A 20,868-nucleotide genomic window follows, 5' to 3' on the forward strand; every position below is an offset into this window, starting at 1 on the left:
TTTACTTGATATGATGGAGAGCTTTAGTAGACTCAAGTTTTACTTGCAATGTATACTTTCCCATCTTTTTTTAAACAAGACTTTAGACTTTTATTAAATCACTTCATTAATTTTTTTTTGTGTTTTAAATTGTTGTTATAAAGAAACAGACAGTAAAAAAAAGTCTGAAAAGATAAATAATTTACAGCATGTGTAAGTTCCTGAATGCCCCATGTTTTACAGGATCTCTGCTGAAATTATGCCTTTTTTGCAGTTTTATCAAAGTTGTAAGACAAGGCTTATTATGCGTGTTACAGCAATACAGAGAGAGGATGTTCATATCCCAGTGTAAAATAAAATGCTGAACTGGCACTGAAGTTGGTCTAAATCAGTGGTTCTCAACCTTTTCATATTCAAGGCACCCCTCGTTTGACTTGAGGCACTTAGAGTTAAGACTTGAGGCGCCCCTCAGAAAATGCCAGCTCTTAGATTTTTCACTCATTTTTTGACTACAGAAAAATAGAGCAGTTCTGTTGCAGAGAACTCAAGGACCTCAACAGGTCAGAAAGTGTTTGTTTGTTTTGGTTTTTTGTTTTTTGGGGTTTTTTTTGTTTTTTACACTATGAATTTCTGTGTGAAATCTCTGGGTTTTGATTTTGTGAATCAGGTTTCCACTCTAGCAGTTGTAACATTGCATGGCATCTAAGGCACACTTGAAAGGTTCTCAAGGCACCCCAGGGTGCTGTGGCACCCTGGTAGAGAATTACTGGTCTGAACACTAGTGATGTTGACAGTAGCTATTATCAAGCTTCTTTCATATGAAAGAGCTAAAAAGCTTGGAGCAGATCATTCTTATCCCATCCTTGGGCTCAGAGCTGCATGAAGTACAGGCTTGAGTGGTTCTGCAACACTGTCCACCACTGTTTTGCTTTAGGAGGCATGGGACTACACTTCATGAAGTTGTGGGAGAAGAAGCATAATGGAGGAAGACTGGGGTACTTCCAACCGTAAGTCTTCAGAAATAATGAGAATTTAAAATAAATGCTGAGACTTTCTACTTGCCTTTTTGGGTCTTCAAACATATGGAGGTCACATTTTCAAATGGTTTTTCACAACCAAGAGGATTACAAAACCTAATGTTTTTCCTACTTAGTAAAAGATGAGTCTCATGTAATAATATGACTCTGGTAGCTTGGGGCTTCAAGAAAAACACCAAATATTGTAGACGTGACAAATCATGAGTTTGCAGTACTGAAGACTAGGGGGAAACAGTATATACGATCTCCTTCCTTGCTCTAGAGAGTCTCTAGAAAAGCTGATCCCACAGAAGCCTGTGTTAACTTTTTAACAAATCTCTCTTGTGGTTCCTAGAAGCTGCTACAGCCAGGGTGCTGATCAAGAAATAGCTGTACTGCTAGAAGCTAAAGTTCTTACAAGAATACTGGGCCACTTCACTAGTGGATATGCTTACTGTTTATTTCCCACCCCACCCCCCCTCCTCACTCCTCCAAATCCAAGCAGCTTCCTAGGGAATCTGACAGATCTGTGGGTTAGATTTTCAGCAGAAGAGAGAACTCCAGCACCATATCCTACTCATTCCCATTCTTATTTGTATAGTTTGATTCTACTCATTATCCTTCTCTTTTGTATAGTTTGAGATAGTGATCTTAAATAATTCTTCCCAGAGGTTCCTACATAAGAAGTCTTCTACTTTTTTTTTTCTTTTAAGGAAGAGAGAACACTGAAAGTTTGCTGTTTTCATTTTATAAGAATACACCTGAAATTTTAAAAAAATTCAGCCAATTTTTTACTGTAGTAAATCTTTTTTAGTTATCGTTCCAAAGCATGTCTCCAATACTTTTGTCTATTAATAATTTCTGTGGTGAAGAAAGGCCTCAAAGACCAACTAAACACAGTTAACTGATTGGGATAAATACTACCAATTCTTAGTCTGGGTGCTGCTGCAATCATTAAATTGAAGCAAGTTCAGCATATAGTTTCACACTCCCCTATTTATGTCCCAGTTGATTACAACTTATTTCACACTCCCCTATTTATGTCCCAGTTGATTACAACTTATGTCACTATGAAATGCTACAAGAGAAAAATCAATACTGCATGTTTCTGGATGCTTTTGTCCCTCTGCAAAAATGATCAGCTCCAAGATTTTTTCTGTGTTGCTAAGTTCTTAAGTGCTATGTAGATTGCTTTCTGTGGTTGTGCCCTCTACACGGTTTTGTACCTGAACAATCCAGCATTTCCCATACAAAAATCAGTAAGAGCTGGCTGACTAATTCTTGCTGAATAATTTATTTAATAAAATTTACTTCCTACATGTGTTGTGAGTTAAGTATGAACAGATTTTGATTTTTCTTGAATTTGACAGTTGCTGAATTACTTCTGCAAATAATTCTTGGCATATAATTTGAGCATGAACAGCTGATTTTTGAATAGTTGAAGTTTCATATTTGAGCTGTTTTTATGGGACATAGAGATCATGATTCATTTCTCTTCGTCTAAAAGAAGCTAATTCTAAGAATCGGGTTCCCGATGCAGAGAGAGGTTCAGAAATGCAATTTTTAAATTACATTTTGGCAAATATGTTTGTTTACATTTTGCTATTTTGAAAAATATTCCACTATATTTATTTGTCAGATTATTAATGGTCAGCCAACAGTCAAAGTAAGTTCATTAGACTATCTGAACAAATATTCATGGAACTGTTTTTGTAATATTCACCCTGTAATTTTAGCAGTATCATACCTGATACTAATTGACATACTGCTTCTAATTGACATTCAGCATAGTGAGATAATTAGCCTTTCCACAAGGGTTATATCAGGATTATTTTCTGGTCCATATTTATAGCCTTAATGGAAAAATAGATCATATTAGCAGACTGCAGTGTAGTTTAGAGATGGCCAAGGTAGCTTTAATGAAGCTAGTTCAGGCACCAAAATTGTGCTACCTGTGGCAGCATACACCTCTGTGGGGGGCTACTTCCTCTTGTTTGCAAGATTCAGTTATTTATATGCCGTACTCAAAGAACAGCATCTACATGGGAATAAGATTTCTATGTTACAAACAGACTTCCACGTCTCCCAGAGTTGTATGTATGTGGACGCTGCCAGAATAGCCCCCCTTCAGCATCATGCCAGATGTGACATGAAGCATGATCATTTTTGTGCTTAATTTCATTATGCCAATTTCAAAATTAATTTCTAAAATTTTCTGGAGCCTAAGGGAAAGGAACACCAAGGCATTATCATGCCTGTTGTTCTGTATGCTACAAAATAAAAGTTATTCCCCTGTGTAAACCAAGTTACCATGTCAGAAAAAAAAAAAAGCTGAATCAATACAAACAAAGTGTTAACTTGTGGTTCTAGTGATGGGAACCTCTTCCCTCCCCTTGAGTGGTCAAATCAGTCTTGCCTGAATTATGACAGCAGGCACAGGAGATAAGGTCAGTTTTGAGTGTACTATGCTTTTCCTCGTCTTCCACAAATAAACGGGCAGAGTTTGGACATCAATATGTTGTGTCTGCCAAGATACAAAGAGAGGAAGGCTTTAGCAAAGTACTCCTTAGCTGTACTTAACAGCAAGTAGCCTAGATGGGGAATATTTCACCCTGAACTATACCTCTGGCTAGGTCTACACCAGAAACCTTTTCTGGTATAATATGCTTGGTTGGGATTTTTTATGGCATATTTCTACTGCCTAAAAGCCCTTGCTTAGATATGCTTTTGCTGGCAAAAATATATATTTTTGCTGGTACATCTTATTCAGATGATTGATATAAAATATACTTTAGCTATTGTAGTCTGTGTCTCCATGAGAAGGTTGTCAATATTGCTATCTCAGAATGGCTATACTGGTCATACTCTTAAGTGTTGATTCGGCTTCAAGGTTCAGCACAAAAGGAGTTTTAAGGAATTCATTAGTGAATACAGATTATATTTTTAAGTACAGTTTGCAAGTAGGTAGATGAATGCCTTGATGCATGTGATCTGATTTATAATCTTGACAGGGTCATGATTAAGTATGGCCCTTAATTCAGAATGACCTGCTGGCATAAATAACCACAGCATTCAAAAGGGTTAGTAACTTCAAATCCCTTCATCTCTTTCAGTATGGAAGGAAAGTGGTCAACTTTTAAAATGAGAATGGAAGAAAATGCTTTAACACACATTGATATGTGACCAAATAATATCTGTTGACATACAATATTGTAAATTATCAGGTAAGCATCTGTATGTTTCTCAGGTGCTTGTGTATGTTTGTTAATGGAATTTAGCTTCTGTGTCAAAGGCTGATGAGATTAGTTCATATAATAGAAAGATTGTAAGTAGACAAGATGTCTTCATTAATATCCAGATTAGAAAGCCTTTGATTTAATCTCACTGATGTGGGAAATGTTTATAATCAGATACAAATGCTGACATTGGTGATATTTATTATTTATGTTTACATTAATCAGTTCTGCAGTTAGTTACATAAAGATGTATTCACTCAAATTGCATCTAATTTGAATCATGAAGCTGAAATTTTCATGCCCCATGAAATGAACAATGAGATGACAGATGTTTTGATTGCAGCCTACAAAACCAAAGCAAATGCACATTTGTTAGTTCAGAGGAGAATGTTTTTGGATATACTATTAGCTTTGCATTCTAAGTGGTGGCTGATGGATAGCAGAGGATGTAACAGGATTTCCTGAGTAATGTCTCCTAGAAGATTGTTTTTGATTTTAAATAAAGCCATGCAAACCTAATTCAATTGTCAGTTAATCCTTATTTTGCTATTTTAACATGTAAATACTGCACAGTTAAAGTTTTACAAATGGGAAAGTATCAAATTAGGAGCCAAACATTTGAGTTCTGAAACTGGTCTCAGTATCCAGAGATTTTGGTTAACCTAATAAGTGCTGAATGTTGTAATCTGTGCATTTATTTATACTGGATGTGTCACAAGCTATTCAGAAGTTAACGAAGCTTGGAATATCTGCTATGCTGACCTGCAGGGAAAACAATAATTTCCTAGGCAAAACCTGCCAGATAGCTTGAGAATGACTTAAATTTTTCTCACAATAAAAAAACCAGAAGCATACTAATAGCAGTAAACCGTAATACTAGCATAAATGGACTCAATGTGGCACAGCCTAGGGAGAATTAAAGATTTTTCCTGGGATTTTAAAAGTTTGGTTTTTTTTAAATGTTCTTCTTGAAAAGTCCCTATCATTGGAGACCATTTTTTTCCAAGTAGCTTTTAAAACTTTTTTTGGCAATGTATTACATTTTTAGTATTCACTGAAACATCCTTTTGAGTGTGATGCATATTAAAAGGTGGGGACTTTGAGTTATTTTTTTCACTTGCTGGTCAAGGTTCCCTATTCATCTACTAACTTAGTGGGGTGGGAGGCAGTGGGGGAAAGCCTTTAAACACAATTAAAAATCAACCCTTGCTGATTTTGGATGTAGTTTTACTTATCACTATGACATAATTTGAAAGCCTCTCCTAAATACACCTGTGCATCCTGCTTTAGGCCATGGCCATCTTTCACTAGGTACAGGGGATGCGGAGCTGTTCAAGAGGTAGCACAACTTGCTGCTTTCAGGGAGGGATGTGGTGTGAGCTTCCTAAGACTTGGAAGTCAGACTTGGGATAGCAGGGGCTGAGTTTGTGCCAGTAACAAAGTGCACAACCTCTGCCCGAGAGAAAAGGACTTGAGTAGTGCTCTCCCAAATTTTCTGATCCAAAGTCTAGAGGGGCAGTGAAGTATTCCTGGAAGAAATATATCCAGAGGTTGCATCCCTATGACCACTTTCATTCTCACTACTAGGTCTCCAGTAAAGGTCCCACAATGGAACTTACCTAAAGATATCTAGATATGCTTCTCCCTGTATTCCCTCAGCTAGAAATACCATTGCCAACAGGCAGTATCAAACTTTGATCCTTGTTTGTCATTGTAGCATACTGCACCTAAATGAAAAACAGTTTTCTTGCCCTAATTAATGTCATGAAGAATAATGAATATCAACCATCATTAACAGCACAGCCACTAACAGATATTTTCCTGTCTACTTCCACTGATGGAGTCCATCCTCATTGTATCTATTTTTAAAATCAATCATCCTGTAGTCTTTAATTTGCCAGTTTTGAGTATTTTATCTTGGTGATGCAATTCAATTTACAAGCTCAAGTATTCCTTCAAAGGTTTTCTATCTTGATTATTCTCATTTGGAACATCTGCTTGACAAATGTCTGCAGCACAGCTATTCAAAGAAATGTGGTTTTCATTACTCATGATGAGATGGATAGGTTTAATTCCAGAAATCCTTAATCCATGAGTGATTGTACATTAAATTAAGATTTACCCCCTGCTTCCTTCTTTCATAAGATTTGCTTTGCTTTTTAATGGAGAAAGAGAATGAGAGAAGATAAGCTGCCTACTGTAGAACCATTTCAAATTGGAAACTGAAGATTTCTCTGAGGGAACAGGAGGGGTGACATTATAACTACTCCACGTCTGGAAACACCTGTGTAATTAGCTGAGTATGTTCCTGGCAGGAAGATCTGAGTGGCAATCAGCAACTTTAGCAATGAAACCCCCAAGTGTAGCTGTAGCATTTAATAAGTAAAAAAGCCTGTTTGTCAAAAATCTGCCTCAGTGCCAGGAACAGGCAAATCTGAAGAAACAAAAATAAAATTGTGATTCTTACCTTTCTGAAAGTTGTCTGTGATTGATTTCTTTGCTTTTGCAGTCATGCTACTATTGGGAGCAGGATTTGCAGGACTGATAATTCAAGAGTAAATTTATAAACTGGATAAGCATTTGAGGCCACAGTACAAAACTAAATGAAGGTCATGTGAATATGGAGTAATGAATTTGAATGTAAGAACAAAGCTACTCCTGATGTCATTCCTTTGACTTACAGAGAGGAAAAAAATAGCAGCACCAATAAGAATTTCAATGCTGTTTCTGAGATGATAAAATTTTAAGAGTGCTGATTGGCTAAAACGGTCTTTTGTCTGTTTAATCCTTTATTTAGCTCCAGCAGAATAACAAGACACATTTTAAATTGCAAGAAGGAAAGAAAAAGCAAAATTCTACACCTGACAGCAGGCTTGTTACCTCAAGGCATTCATATTCCTTGGGGCAATGGCCTCTTCTCTGTAAGAAATCAGTACAGTAAAGGAGACTGACTTAACTAGAGCTGTTGCTGACTCATACCAGCTATCAAACTTGTGAATTTCCCCGTATATTGCAAATCTGTACTATTAGGCAATAACTTGACTCACCAAAAAAACCCCACAAAAACCAACCCCCAAAAACAAAAACAACCAAATCTGAAAAGTAATTTGAAAGGTTGCAAGCTGGTCATTATATTATTCAAACTATTTCTTCCCTTGTTTGAGTCATTCAGTGCTGTATTTTGTGACTAATTGAAAACTCTGTTGTAGTTTAGATACTTCAAAAGGTATTCATTTTTATAATGGAATTGCATATGAAAAATAATCTCATATTTCATTACAATACAAAATACAGTAGCTCATATTCTATTTATTGTTATTCTTTATTTGTTTTACATTGCCCCTGCAATTTCAGTTTAATGAAGGCTGTAGAACAGAAAATCCACAAAAACTTTAGAGAATTTGTCAGGAAGAAAGATCATGGAGACCTGTGATCTCTGGGATTCAGGGAGGTATGGGCTACTGCAAATTCTAGGAAAATCACTGAATAAATGGATCCTGGATACAGCTGAGGCATCTTGCTTCAGCTGGAAGAGCGATGGATAGCTCAATGAACCTGCCCATTCAATCCTTAAGACTGAGACGGTCTACAGTCATTCTGCTAAGAGTGGTTCTGTAATGCGGTCAGTTGTCCCTCGGAAACTGGACTGAGATCCGCTTCTCACTTCACGCAAGTCAGATAACTGGTTTTAGAAGAAACAATATTTGTTAAGAATCAAATTTAATAGGAAAGCTAAGTATTATCTGACTACTGTGTCAAGGTAGTATTTTTCTTTTAATGGCATGATATATCTTGTGCCCCATACTGCTGAGCTATTGTTCTTTAGTACCTTTAAGGTTCCTTCTAATGAAGTGCCACTTCTGATAATGGAAGAAGCAGTAGAAAGGTTTCTGAAGATTACATGGGAGCTAGAAATGATACAATCCACAGAATGAGGCTATTTCACATTAATACTGGAATAACGTAGCAGATTCTAATTCACCGTTCTATTGGAGTAACACAGCTATAAAAACTTGAGTGAAGCAGTGGTGAATCATGCTTATTGCTATTTAAAAAATGTGAATATCCCTACAAAAAGTGTTTTTATTATTGAGGCCCTACAGACCACGTTAAGAGGTTTGCTTCACCTTATTTGGGAATGCAGCTTCCTAGATGCATTTTGTTTCAGGAGGGTGGAGGGAGAAGGGGAATGTGTGATGATAATGCTTTTATATACTACGTATTAGGAAATTGATGAGGTACTCTTCTAGCCTCTGTTTTAACTCTAATGGAACAAATGGATAAAGAATCAACTAAATGGATGTTGCTGTGCTGCTAGCAAGATATAGGATTACAAATGTTTGCATTGAACTATATTATTTTTTCATTTATTCTTGGATTAGAGATGAGATGCTCCACGCAGAGTCATGAAATAGCACTGCATATAGGGATTTCCTAAGTATTTGTGATGATTTTTGTGGACTACAAATGAATGTGATAGGAAAAATGGGGTACCATTACACCCAAATTTGGGTAGGAAAAATTGGTAGGAAAATCACAACCCCGAACACTCTCCTGGATATTAGCATCCAAATATTAGGCCAGAAAGAGAGAGCAAGAGGAAACATGACCCTGTAGTCTATGAGGTGTTCACCTGGCGGGAATCAAGAAATTGTTTAATATAAAATACACAAACATTAATTGGAGCAGGGACTGGAACACTCCCACCCTTTTCAGGTTTCCCTTTCTTCCTAGCCAAGTGCTCTAACCACAAAATTAAAGAATCATGCTCTTTCTTGTTTCTCTTCCTTTCCTCCCTCTCCCCCACCAATATTGAAGTATTCTGTGTATATTGGAACAACTTCAACAAATCATTGAGCGTGTACCCCAAAGTATCTTGTATCATAAAGTTAGGATACTCATGACAGCTTGCAAATTCTCTTCTAAAAGAAGACAATGAAACAAAGGTCTCTCACATCCTGCCTTGGAGTGCATTAGCCACTGCTGCCTTTGCCACCATGTTTTTTGTAGAGCCTGATCAGTTAGGTGTACTTTGAGAGTGCCTACTAGATCAGACTTCATGTTTGAGGTATTCTTCTGCCCGTCTCATCTGTGGGTCTGAATGGCCTAATATTTGGATGCCAGTCTCCAGGAGTGTTCAGGGTTGTGATTTTCAAGTGGAGGGAGGTTCCTCTGCCCTCCCACCATCCTAAAGCAAAGCTTGTCCTTCTGGGACTGAGGTAAGACAGAGCTCTCCTTAACTTTTCTTACCGTTTGGCTTATGGAACGCCTTCCTCAGTGTTCTGGCTGTTGCAGATCCCATTCTTAGGCATGTAACTGTTAGGGCTGTGCGAGTCGGCAGTGATCCGATCTGGCTTCGGATCCGGCCACTTCAGATGGCCGCGATCCGATCTGGAGCTCTGGACCAGGTTTCCGCCTCAATCCGGCCAAAGCAGCTCTGAAGCTTCAGAGCCGCCTCGGAGATCTGGCAATAGGTTATAATGGGGAATCAACAAAAGAGCTATAACTTTGTTGGTTTGGGTATGATTTGGATGAAACACGCAAGGATGGTAGCCTCTGCTAAGAGCATGAAACCTCACAGTACACCTGCCAGCTAACAAACCCCTTCAATTGGAGAAGGAGAGTATATACCCAAGTTACCTGGGGTACAATTAAATATCTATAACTTTGTTGTTTTGTCTCTGAGTTGGGTGAAACTTGCAGAGATGGTAGCCTCTGCTGATAGCATGAAGTCTGCCAAGCTTCAAGAAGATTGGTGCAGAGGTTTGGGGGGAACTGCACCCCCAAATTCTTGAAAGCAAAACTCATGTCACATGTATGTGTTACACCACAAGGGGGTGAAAACTCCAGAGCTGGTTGCTCCTTCTGAGGCCCTGAAGCCTGCCACGTTTCAAGAAGATATGTTCAGGGGTTTGGGGGGAACTGTACCTCAAAGTAATGGTGCAGTGGGCTGAAAACTGCAGGGGTGGTAGCTCTTACCAAGGCCACAAAGCCTGCCAGCTGTGACTGTGTCCTAGAGCAGGCCTGAGTGAGTGCTGGTGGTGCAGTTGGCTGAAAACTGCTGGGGTGGTGGCCCCTACTGAGGCCACGAAGCCTTCCAGCTATGTGTGTGTCTTGCTGGGAGAGTCTGCCTTCTGGGGCCCTGCGCATCTGACTGCTAGCTGACAAAACTCATGATGTGGGTGGGTGACACTGTGTGTATGTTAAGGTGCACCCTTCTTGGCGCTGGGGCCTCTGCACAACATGGCAGTGTGCCCCAGTGAGGTCTCCTCCTCCCCCACAGCCTCATGCCCAGTCTACCTCTTTATGTAACAACAGGTAAAATAACTTAGCTGGCTCAATGTGACATCAGGTACAATAACTTAGCTGGCTCAACACCAGTAGCATCAGCATCAAAGGTACCCAAACAGAACTGTCACAGCCTGTTGTTTTATAAAGGAAATGACAGCAAGAAGTAAAGATGTTGTTTTGTGTTGGACATATGATGTTATTCATAAGAAGTAGACATGTTGTGTTGGACAGATGATGTTACTTATGGTGTGTGATGGCTTATCTTGTGGTTTTATGTCTATATGTGTATTATGAAAAAAAAATAGGAGTACTTAAAAAAAAATGTATCTTTGGAAGCTTTACGGTTGAAAACTGCTATGTCAGGCTGAGGAAGTACCTGCAGTAGTTCCTGGATGGAAGGAATAGTAGAGAAGCCAGAGGCTGGTCTGGCCTGCAATGCAGGCAAGAAAGCCAGTCAGTGAAAATGGAAATAGAGTTGCCAGGGGATGAGGAACAGGCTGGGGTGAGAGGTAGGGGGGGAGGGGGACGTAGCAGTACAGGTAAAAATGCAGAGGTGCCTAGGGTGTCAGATGTCCGGCAAGTCGCAGTGTGCCAGAATTCCACTGTGTGTATTCAGTCCATGAGTTTCTGTACCTACTACCTACAAGGCTGATGAAGTGCAGTTCATGGGCCCAGCTCTGAAATGTGGTTTGTACATTCAAACAAGCACCTAACCTCATCACCAGAACTGAGCCAACTTCCTACAGCTCAAAACACAAAACCTGCCAACTATCTCCAGTACCCCCCCAAACTGCACACCAGAATCTATCAAAGACAACAAAACCCAACCACCTGTGGGGGCACATTTCTCATGAAAAAAGCACTCTGCCTTCAATCTCTCAGGCCTGATCCTGACAGGGAACAAATTACAATGCAAACCACTTCTCAGAGCTGGGCCTATGAACTGCATAGGGAAAACACAGCTTTCTTTTTTCAAAGTTTGCACAAAAAAGCAAATATAAATTGGAAGAAATTAATTGAATAGTAATAAGAGATGCTAAGCTAAGATAAAATAAGCTAAATCCTACCCAATCCTTTCTAACAACAAAAAGGAGCAGGCAAGTTCAACTGCTGTGTAAAGCAACCAAGCTGAGATGCCTGAGTCTGAGGGTACCTTTCTCAGGAAGTTCCTGAGAGGGAACAAACTAGCAAAAGGCACAGCACGCCTCCAAACAGAGGTTTTTATGCTGTTTCTAGGTCCCTCCCCCCAGACACTGTCATTGGAAAGGGAGCCAGAGAGAAATCCTTCTCACTGGCCACCTACACATGTCAGTCTTCCCCCCCACCCCCCTTCCCCTCCCTCCCCTGTTCCCCATCCCTCTTCCAACTTTCACTTTCAGCATCCGAAGCTTTTCCAAATTGCTTCAGAAGTTCCAAATCTCTTCAGACTGCTTGAATGAGGCAGTGCTTTGCTCCAGGCATGCTGCTTTGGATGCCAAAGAGTCCAAAGTGGCCCCAGATCCGGAGCACGATCTGAAGCCTTGCACAGCTCTAATTTTTATGACATTGCTAGATACAATCCTGTTAAAATGCCTTTTACTACTGTTTGAGGAGTTGGCAAAAGAGAGAAGATCACTGTTTTGTGATAGCTTCTAGTAAACTGTTACAAATGGGAATGTTCTCTTCTGTAGGATTTTCTTTGAAAGCACTACTTTGTTTGGTTTTTTTTGTTTTGGCTGATCCTTACTGAACTTGTGTAACTGAAAGTATCTGTTGATTCTGGCTACATAGAAGCACACATATGATGACTAACACTATAAGAAATTCTGCAGATTAAGATGGGACTTTAGGGCTAAGTACAAACATTTAGTGATCTTAGGGGGAGGCTAGATCATGAAAAAAGGCTACCCAATCTAACTTAGTTCTCTCAGGTGCAGACCTTACACTTAGATTGAACTAACAAGGGATGTAAGTGTGAACTGAACAGAAGTTTGGGAAGTTTACATCAGTGTAAAAGTGACAGACCTAATCTAAGTTAACTGTACCTCTGAGGCAGGATAACTTAGATCAGGTCTAATGAGACCCATCTAACTGAACTTCTGTACAGTTCCCAGCACAGCCCCAGGGCTGGAAAAGCCCATCTACTCTCTCTAGCCTTAGGTCTGTGCTTTTCCTACCCAGTCTCTGGGGGTGGGAGGGGTCAGGTAGTTAAAAATAGGGAGAGGGAAGAGAGACTGCTCCATTTCCCCAAACCCAACCCTCCCCCTGTAGACAACGCTAGCTCCCCTGATCCTGCCAAGCCCTCCCAGATCCCACAACCCACCATAGACCATGCTTTCCTCCAAATTCCTCTAAGCCCCCTGCAAACCCAGCTGCTCCCAATTCCTGTGCACCCCATGTACACTGCACTTGCCCCTTCTGTGGACCATTTGTGCCACCCAATGTCCCCAATCCACCCTACAGACCCTGCTACTCCTCTTTATCTCCCCAAACCATTTTATAGAGGTAGCTTGCTCCCCAATCCCTATGATCCTGCCTGTGGACCCCTGATCCCCCAAGCCCCACCCCCTCCATCCTGATTTATCTTAGATTAGGTGATCATTTTTAACTTGAGCTAACCTCCCCATAACCTCCCTGAATGGCTTTACCTACCCTGGGATGAGTATAAGAGTATATCTTAACACCAGATTATTACTGCCCATTGTTAAACATATGTAACCCAGGTACACCCAAGGGTGTGCCCTATTCTCAGTTGAATGGGATGGGTAGGCAGGAGGGGGTGCTGTGAGAGGGTTGCCAGAATTTCAAGCAGATCCTTCTTTCCTCTGTAGAGTTAGCCCAAGTCCTACACACTGTGGGACCTGGCCAGTTGCCAGGAGATGGGGCCTGAGCTTCCTCACGGTGGCCCCCAATGACCTGCTGGGGTTGCAGACTCAAGCCGCCACTTGCAGATCCCAAAGCCTGAGCTCCATCCACTGAACCATGCACTGTAGTGGGCTTGAGCAGTTTCACGCTGCTCCCAGGGACGGGTCTCTGCACACCATCCCTGTGTGCCGTCAACAGCCCAAGTGGTCTCGCACCACTCCCAAAGCTACTCCTCCACTGGCAGCTTCAGGAGCGTTGGGCCTATTGCCTGCTGAGGGAGAGCTCCCCAGCTTTTCTTGGCTCCGCTCTTCTTGAGTCCCTTGCTGCATCTGTCCCTTGTGCTGGGCACACATCTCCTTTTATACACTCCAGGGCTGCACCCCTGAAGTCTTCCAGACCTGACAGTTTATAGTCTTCAATCAGGTCTGGGGGAGCTCTTCTCCCCCTCCACTCAGGAAAGAGAGACAGGGAGGCCTGGGTGAGGGAAATCCCTTGCCCTCCATCAATGCTGAAGGAACACCTTGAGAAGCTGGGCACCTTCAAGTCAGCCAGCCCTGACAGTTTATACCCCAGGGTACTCAAGGAGCTGGCTAGCATCATAGCTCAGCCCCTGGCATGGATCTTCGAGAACTCCTGGTGCTCTGATTGGATCTGGGAAACTACAGGCTGAAGAGCCTGGCCTCTATCCTGGGGAAGGTCTTAGAAAAAAATCGTCAAAGAGGCAATTCTCAATGGACTGGCTGATGGCAACATCCTGAGGGATAGCCAGCATGGGTTTGTTGCGGGTAGGTCTTGCTTGACCAATCTCATTTCCTTTTACGACCAGGTGACCTATCACCTGCACAAGGGAGAGGAGACTGATGTTGTATATCTTGTCTTCAGTTTGGTATACCATGATCACCTCTTGGCAAAACTGGCCAACTATGGCCTCGGGTCCACCATGATCCGCTGGCTGGGAAATTGACTCTGTGGTCGGACCCAAAAGGTGGTGGTTGAAGGAAGTCAATAGTCATGGTGCCCTGTAACCAGTAGGGTCCCTCAAGGCTCTGTCCTTGGGCCTATATTGTTCAACATCTTCATTAATGATGTGGACATTGGAGTCAGAAGCAGACTGGCTAAGTTCGCTGATGATACCAAACTTTGGGGTAAAGCATCCACACCTGAGAACAGGAGAGTGATCCATGACCTTGACAGGCTCAGGAAATGGGCAGATGAAAACCTGATGGTGTTTAACACAGAAAAATGCAAGGTTCTCCACCTTTCCGCAGCTGGAGTACTGCATCCAGTTTTTGGCTCCAGAATTCAAAAAAGATGTGGAGAAGCTTGAGAGAGTGCAGAGGAGAGCCATGCACATGATCAGAGGTCAGGAACACAGACCTTATGATGACAGGCTGAGAGCCATGGGACTCTTCAGCCTGAAAAAGCACAGGCTCAGGGGTGATCCAGTGGCCACCTATAAGTTCATCAGGGGTGTTCACCAGGATCTGGGGGAATGTCTGTTTACCAGAGCCCTCCAAGGGATGACAAGGTCAAACGGTTAAAAAGAAGAATAAATATAATGTATCATATTATATCATATAATGTATCATATTAGGAGACAGATATATCATATAATCTGATATCTGATAGAATCAGATCATATAATGTATCATATTAAGATCTATGAGATAGGAGACAGATATATCACATAATCTGATATCTGATAGAATCAGAAAACAACATTCCTGAGCCATTTCAGTGACCATCAGTCATTACTACCACCACTGAAAAGGACATCTAAAAATTGTATCTCATAATCAGAGTGTCTGTGTGTGTGCGTGCATGAGCGTGCACATGTTTGTGTGTGTGAACCTTTCTTTAGCGTGTCTAAGTTTTACAAACATTAAATCATTTTGCTTTTATAATACTGCTCTAAGTCAGGTTTAACCCCTTTCTTCTGAGGAAGAGGCAAGTCCCTATTCAGCCAAGACATAGAATAGTATCATAACATGAACTAATCACTGTGTCTATGAATAAACATACATATTTTGTTTGATGTGAAGTTGCTTTTATGAAAGCTGCTGCATTATGAAATGTCTATTCACCTTTGGATGATGATCCTCCTCTAATACCTCCTCAGTAAGCTAAGAAAAATGGAAAGTACTTAACAATTGTACTTTGCCCAAACAATCGATATGCTAAAGAGGACTGGCCAGAGCTGGAAGGAACTACTTATCCTGCCTGTCTGCAAAAAAGTGAAGGGAGCAGGTGGTGAGGAATTTAAATAGCCAGTGAAGCAAAGGTGATATCATAGGGGTTTTAGAAGGCCTCACAGTCACAGCATGAACACAGGGGAAACCAGACAGAAAGCTTGGGATTGGCGGGAGGAAGAGCTGAACATGCTTTTGTAACACCTGAGAGGGATGTGCGAGTTAGTGGTGAGACCAACTAAAATTAGAAAAGGTGGGTTGAGCTAGAAAAGTGCATGGTTCAAAGGACAAGTTCTGTAATGAAAGGCAAGCACAGTCCAAAGAATATGTCCGAGTGGTGAAGAAACAGAAGCAGAAGAATGTATATAGGTTTTGTTCTTTCTGTCTAGGTCTGGGTAGTTCTCAGGTTATTAAGTAAAGAGACAGCACATTTTAGAATCCCATACACAGTCTGTTTTTCTGCTTGCTTATATCTATCTTGTGCCGCTGAAGAGTTTTAATGAAGTTGTGGGAGAGAATGAATTTATTCACCCACGCAAGTGAAGTTGTGGGAGAGTATGAATTTATTCTAGGCAAGACTTGAAGTTGCATCATAAAACTCAAGGGCAAGTACAGGGTTGCTAAGCAAAAAAAAAAAATTGTTACCAACAATCTACAATCATTTTACTAACAGCTAACAGTTTTACTGGTGTGTGTGTTTTATAATCCTTCTGCCAGGCCCTGGATACAAGTAACAAGAGCCAGGTTCAAATGTAGGGGTTCAACACCACCCATATCAAATGTAGGGGTTCAGCACCAACCATAGTAAAAATATTTGGTTGTAAGAAAAAAAAAATGTTTTGGGTTGGCAATGTGCTTGACTGCACTTTGATTTTATACCATGCCACCCACTCTTCAGGGTTCCACTTACTCACCCTCATACCCTGATGCCCCCCAACCATACCCCTCATTGTGCTACCTCCCCCCAGTGCTCTCCTGTCCTTACTGCTGTTGGTCCTACTCTTCCCATCCTGACATAGACCCTCACCCACCACATTTGTTCCCTCCCAGACTTACAGGTCCATACCAGCTACACTGCTCCCTCCTCTTCCTGCTCAGTGTCTCAGACTGCCCAGGGCTGCATGGTATGGCCCTGCTTACCTTGAAGATGATCAGAATTACAAGCAGGCAATGGGTTGCAGCAGCAGTAGCACATGGCTGGTGGGGAGGGGCTATGGAAGCTCCTGTGTGCCACAAAGTCCTGACAGAGTTCCCTACAAGGTACTGTACTCTTCCTCAGACACCAGGTGGTGTTTCTCTGCTTCATCTGTCTGTCAGTGCTTTATATCTAGCCTTCTTATGATGACAGAACTTCAGTCAAGCTCATGGTTACTTAGTTTTTTAAAGACTTTATGCACAAGCATTTTTATCCCCCTTTTTCTAAAAAAGACTGAATCCCAGATCTTATATTGGGATATGATGCATAATATCTGTCCCCTGAACATTTGTCTTGAGGTCCCAAGTCAGGAACAGTGCTTGGACTCTTATCAGTCTTCAGAGGTTTAAAGCACACTAAGCCAGTTTAATGGGTTCTGATTGATCCAATAGTTTGTATGTCCAAACACAAGAAGCTCAGAAAGATCTATGGTGAAAACACTGTCTGTCTTATGGAATTTCTGGCAGTTTTTCTTCTCTTTTTCCAGAGGGAGAACAGAATAATCTTCCTCATTCTCTCTCTCTCTCTGGTGTAACAGAGAAAGCTAAAGATAAACAAGGCTGAGAAATGGCCCAATTGTCTGTAATGAAACAAATGCTCTCAGTGGACACTTTCATTTTACAGCTATTACCCTTAGGACCCTCCTTATTCTCTGAACTAGCTTTTGCTGATGATTAAAGTCTTGGGTGATGATTATTCTCTGAGCTGCTTTGGCAGGATTTATGGCTTTGAAGTGGTTGTCATATGTGCTGCTAAACTACTTCACTCTTCTTTCTCATCCTGCTACCTCCTCCAACCAAAAGAGGCACGTTGGGCTGGAGTTTTATTGAAATTTGAATCATAGCCACTTTGCCAATGCAAATATCTTGACACCTAATTTAATATAGACAAAAGCTGCAAAAAACAGGATCATAACATTTTAAATTATTATTCTTGTGCAAGGTTTAATGATGTCATTTGTGAAAGTATTTTTCTGTGTTTTACATTGTTGTTCAAATGAATAGGAGGTTCAGATTTACAAGGGAAGTTATAGTTGTGTTTTATGTGAGCACAACAAGAAAATAAAGATTTTTCAATAGGGTTCTGGCTTTTATTTGTTAGTATTAATAAAAAAAAGTGAAATTGAGCATGCTACTGGGCATATTAAGCAACTTTTGGGGGGCTGAGTGTTTAAGGACACCAATGAAGGTTGTTGGTGACAATGGAGCTTTAGGAAGATATTTGTGTTGTGGTTATTGGGAAATTCTATATCAAGCTTAAACCGTCAGACTCCTATGCTACCTTATTTAAAGCAGAGTCAGTTGACTGAGCAAAGTCACTGTCTACTCTTGCTGATGAAGTGAGCTCAGACTCAGGAAAGCTTATGCATCTTTGATTTAGTTTATAATGTCCATGTCTACTCCAAATTCTGTGTGGCTTCAGGCTAACATGGCTAACTATCTCTAAGAAAAGTCAGTTCTGACTGTGTGGTCAAAATTTCTACCTGAAGTTGGAAAACTGAGGCACAACTGGAATATTTGATTACTCAAACTATTAATGGGGTAAGGGAAACTATGGTTGATAAAGAATACTGCCAAGCTTATGATAACCAACAGGAAGAGGGGAGGGTGAAATCTGCCCTGTGTTTCAGCATAAGTTCATTAAAACTCAAATGTTTTGGTTTCTACAACTGGCATGGGATCATACGAAAGTAGGGTTTGAAGGGACCTCATGAGTGTTGGCGCTGGATTTAAGGCCCAGATACCTTGTCCTAGGCAGACCCAAACCGTCAGACCATCCATGACTTCTCCATTTGATAATAGGAAAATATTATTGATACATAGTGATGGCAGATACGAATAATGCAAACAATTCTATTTCTACAAGTTCAGAGCTATCACAGAGGAAAGGTACATCTGGCTAGTACACAAGCTTCACCCTGAGGTTTTTTCTTGAATGTCAGATGTCAGCAGCCTAAAGGCCAAAGGCTGAGGCCCACATCCCTACCCCCAGTGGAGTGGGTGAGATGGGCTGGTGGTGTGCCCTCTGTCCATGGTGGCTTTGGATTGCCCTCTCAGGGAACCTCTGCTGCTCTTAAATCCCTCTTTTTCTATTCTTTCTCCCTCTGATGACTTCATTTCTGGGCATCATTGATTGGTCTCCCTGCAGTCATCATACTGTCCACGTTCTGTCCTGTCAGCATATTCCTTTGTTTCACATGCACCATCACATGCACACATCTTAATTTTGTTATATACCAGGCCTCCTAATTTGGTCCATTCACCAAAATTGCAAATCCCAAGGGCTCTGCAGTTTGTCACTGTGACCTGGAACCAATGTTGCAAAGTCCTTTATCTCTGTTTAGGTACACTATTCATGTTATGAAACAGTGTGGTACTTGTCTTGAGTTTCCCAGTCTGTGTGACTGCTGACTTCAAACACAACAGGCCTTGAAGGAAACTTTGTCACAAACAGGCTTTTAGATATCAATTAACCCTGTCATTCCCCTGGACCATTGTTCTAATGCATAGCTACTTTACGTACAAGCCAATTCTCAAAACCAAAATTCTAAATATTTTTTTCTAGCCATGAACAAGGTCATATAGACCTATTTCGTACTCAAGGCAGGATTGTCTCTGACTAAACATGTTTCAGTGAAAAACTACTTTGTTGGAAAATTGCTCTATTAATCAGCTCTATTAAACCTTTTCTACTTGGTAGGAACCCAGTGCCATTTATTTTGAAAAAGAAAGAGATGCTGTGGTCCTACTCCACCCAAACTTCAAAACCCAACTGCTTGGGAGTGGCAGCAGAATTTCTAGTCAGGCAGTGCTGAGGCCGTCAGTTGACTTCATGGCTCATTGTAATCTACCTGATTCCTGCTACTCTTTCTTCACTCCACAGGTTTAATGACCATCTCTTTTTTTAAGCGTCTTGTTGTTCCATTTATCAAGTTGACCTTTCTTCTGCAATTTTGTTTTATGTTAGTATTCCTGGTAATATGTTTTCTGTTTCACACACCTGTAGACTATTTTTAACTATAGCTAAAAACCTTAACTCAGGTAGGGAAATGACTGACCATGAAGGTCAGGATGCATTGTCAAGATACTCAAGGTGAGATTTTGGTTTACAAATCTGAATGAGCCATATATTTAACTAGAACGAATATAGGACTAAGAAAACAATTTCTTTTGACATTTTGCCCAGTGTGTTGTGTTTTTTAAATTATATAGTCTAGCAAATTATAGCACATTACTGTAAAGATTTTTATATTATTATTTGAAATGGAATAATATAGCCCTCTATGTATTGTTCTGTCTAAAGTTTTAGAGCAGATAAATACAAGCTAAAGAGTGTTTGTGCTAGAAACCTATGCAAAGCCAGTACAACAGTCCTTCCATTATCGTGTGTCCTTGAAGAAATAAACTGTAAAAATATTCCCGAGGTTCAATCTGTGGAACAGGATATGTTCAAACTGACTTTTGGAGGTGGGGCTTAGTAGTGTGCTGATGTCTCAAATTTATTTTCTATAGTCTATGACCAGCTTGCTAGGTGAATGTGGCTTTTCTATATACTATTCACTTGGAATAGCACTCAAAGAGGACTTTGCCATTTTTATTATTCGCCTGGGATACTCAGCCCCACACCTCTGAGTGGCCAACGTGTGTGTGTGTCTGAGGATCCTGGCAAGTCAGCAGGACTTCTGTCTTTGATATGGGATGAAGCGAGCAGAATCCTGAAGGGCCTAAGGTTTTACTTTTGTCAAGCAGTTAAATATGTGACAAAATTATAAAATTCTATTAGAGAAGGGAAAATACAGAAAAGACCAAACCTGCTGCCTCTGCCAACCATCTAAACCTCCCAGTTTCTGTGACTGAGACAGCTTGATGAAAGCTGTATCTCAGCACCCTGCCCTGGCACAAAGGGTCTGTGATCTCTGCTGATTGCTCTTGTTATGTGCTTTCCTCTGGATAGGATGTCTGTGGTTAACGCTTTTACCGTTAAGTGGCAGGGTTCAAGGACGAAGGATCTGCAGTGAATGCGGGCTGTGAATTTCAATCCTGTATGTTTACCCTGTGCCCTTGGAGAGATTACTTTTCTGCTATTGTTTGACACACGCTGAGCACAGAGGCATTCCT

This window comes from Alligator sinensis, unplaced genomic scaffold, assembly GCF_000455745.1.
Source record: "Alligator sinensis unplaced genomic scaffold, ASM45574v1 scaffold10_1, whole genome shotgun sequence".
Lineage (NCBI taxonomy): Eukaryota > Metazoa > Chordata > Crocodylia > Alligatoridae > Alligator > Alligator sinensis.